The following is a 2,560-nucleotide window of genomic DNA, read 5'->3' as shown; positions in this document are numbered from 1 at the left end:
TCATAATTTGATTATTTCACCTAAAACAACAAAAAATACTACTGAGAACAGAGATGAATAATGTACCAGTGTCTAGAAGCAGGTCAGAATGAAAGTGGTCCATAAATAAGACAAATAATGGGAAAAGAGAAAGAAGCTTCAGGAGACAGGAGTATTATAAAAAGGAGAAAATTGTACAAGAGGAAGTGGTCAATAGTGCCAAATGCTTTAGATTCTCAGAAGAGGAGGTAAATATATGCCCTGCAGTTGGCAATATGAATGTTATGACATCCTAAAAATGTTATCATGGTTTGTGATTCCAGAAGAGACAGAGAGTCAATGTCAATGTGGAGATTTGTGAACAAATGATATGAAACACAGTAGCACAGAAAAAAGCTGAAAATAGACTTGCAATTCACAAAATCAGTAAATATTTGCACTCTAGGTATGTTGTTATTAATTAGAAACCTGAATTCAATATGTCCAGTTTCCTGAATCTTTGCCTCTAAGAATATTGTCTCTCTGTTTTCACATGGATTCATTTTAAGTTTGCATCTATTGTAATAAAAATATGTGCTTTTGTAGTCAGAACGTGGGATTTATTCTTCTGTCCTCATATAAAAATTCCTGTGGAGGAGATATACCTGCTCTGTGTCTTTGCCTATTGTGTGTGTCTATGGATGTGTGTATGTGTGTGTGAGAGTGTGTGTGTATGTCAGAAACCTAATTTGAGAAGTATCTGTCATAGAGAAAGCATTAAATGTTAATGAGTAAATCTAAAAATCTCAGCTCAAAATTTAACCATTTTATATCTTGTCAGGTGGTAGTCATAGTAGATTTATAGTAGGAACTTTTCCATAACCACAAACCCCTTTAATTTCCAACTGTGGCTACCTATTTCTAAATAATGCCATTGGATATAAAGGGTAGGGCGAATAAAGGTAAATGTTTCAGAATGACTCATTTTCCTCTTAGGAAACCAACTCAAAATAGAATTCCCTGCTGATGACTGGGTCAGAAAGGCTACATTATATACAGTGTTCTAGAAATATATTTGTTGCTGTGGTACTGCTAATCACGTCATCCAAATCATGCTCTTGTTTTCTTACTTTCAAATTATAGTTCCATTCATCTTTTAAAAATAATTATTATATTTTTACATATAAATATTTGTGATAATAGACCGTTGGAATACAGAAAAAAAATTGCCTAACTACTTTTCCAAGTTAGCATTTTACATGACAAAAAGATAATAAATGCCTGAGGTGTAAAGCAGTAGAGCTTAAATTAAATCTGGCCTAAATTTAAAAAGTGTGTGAGAGAGATGGCTTTGTCAGAGACCTCAAAAATACCAAGTGTCCATAAATAGATAAAATTGTAAATCTTCATGAGTATGTAATCCAAGTGATCCCTGTTTATTGATACCTGGAAATGATGAAACAAGCATCTACCATAAATATTGATTAAAAAGCTTTTTAAGCTAAGAACAGTATTAGTATATATAATGTGCAATGCTACCACCTTAGACAAACAGGTGTCCTCTGCCTTAATTATTTCATGCACATACTTTCTGACAAATATTTACTCTTCCTGACCATGAAGATAAAGAATATAGAGCCATTAAGTTCTGTTCTCTCTTACTGTTATTAACACCTGCCCCTTCACTTATTTATTCTTTTAAGTCTACAATACATTTTGGGCAAACTCTTCATATCTGCGCTTGAATTACACTCTTCAGCAACCTCCCTTAACCTGTAATTTGTCTCTGGAGCTCTCCAGTGAAATGATCAGGAAAGATACTGGAGAGTTAAGGCCATTATATGAAGGATGTGAGGTATTTTTATGCATCATGCCCAAAGCTGCATGCCAAATTCATTCTCTTTTGTTATTCCCAGTCCTAGAGACACTGCAATTTGCTCCAACATGGAAGATAGGTGTAGACTTTGGAGGTTCAATAGCACCAAGTCTAGGGCTAGAGAAGAGCAAGTCTTAAGCTCAGAGTAAACATGAATCCATAATTCCCTATTTCACCTTAATTCCCAGTGATTCCTAATTCCTGTAGCCTTTTCACCATTCATGTGCATAACACTTCTTTTACTCATCCATTCATCCAGTATTTATTGAGTGATAGTTCTACACCCAGCTCTATTTTTGTGCTAAGACTATAATGATGAAAATAAACCCATAACCTTAAAGAGTTTTAGTGAGAATAGCAGACAATTAGTCCTTCCTTACACAGAGGAGGCTTACAGATCAATGTATGAGGAACTCTATGCCCTGTGTCCCTATTAACTTTAAATCAAGGACTATCTTATGCTACTTTTTTGTTTGTCTGACAAGTCAGGTTTCCTTCACAGATATTCCATGGTCTACAACTTTTCTAACCCAATGCCTGCTTTTTTCCCCCATGGTGGTGTTTCTAACGTCTGATATCCTAGATATGTTTAAATTCTAGCCCAACATTGTATGCTTTTGTTGTTTAATCTATCTTCAAACCTCCTTCAATAATGGCCTAACAAAAAAGTGGCATAAGATTTTGACGTTCTTCTCTGCTGCCATATCTTTCAGGGGAATTCCTGTT

Source organism: Trachypithecus francoisi, unplaced genomic scaffold (assembly GCF_009764315.1).
Source record: "Trachypithecus francoisi isolate TF-2019V2 unplaced genomic scaffold, Tfra_2.0 Lachesis_group4, whole genome shotgun sequence".
NCBI lineage: Eukaryota > Metazoa > Chordata > Mammalia > Primates > Cercopithecidae > Trachypithecus > Trachypithecus francoisi.
This window is presented reverse-complemented; position numbering follows the sequence as displayed.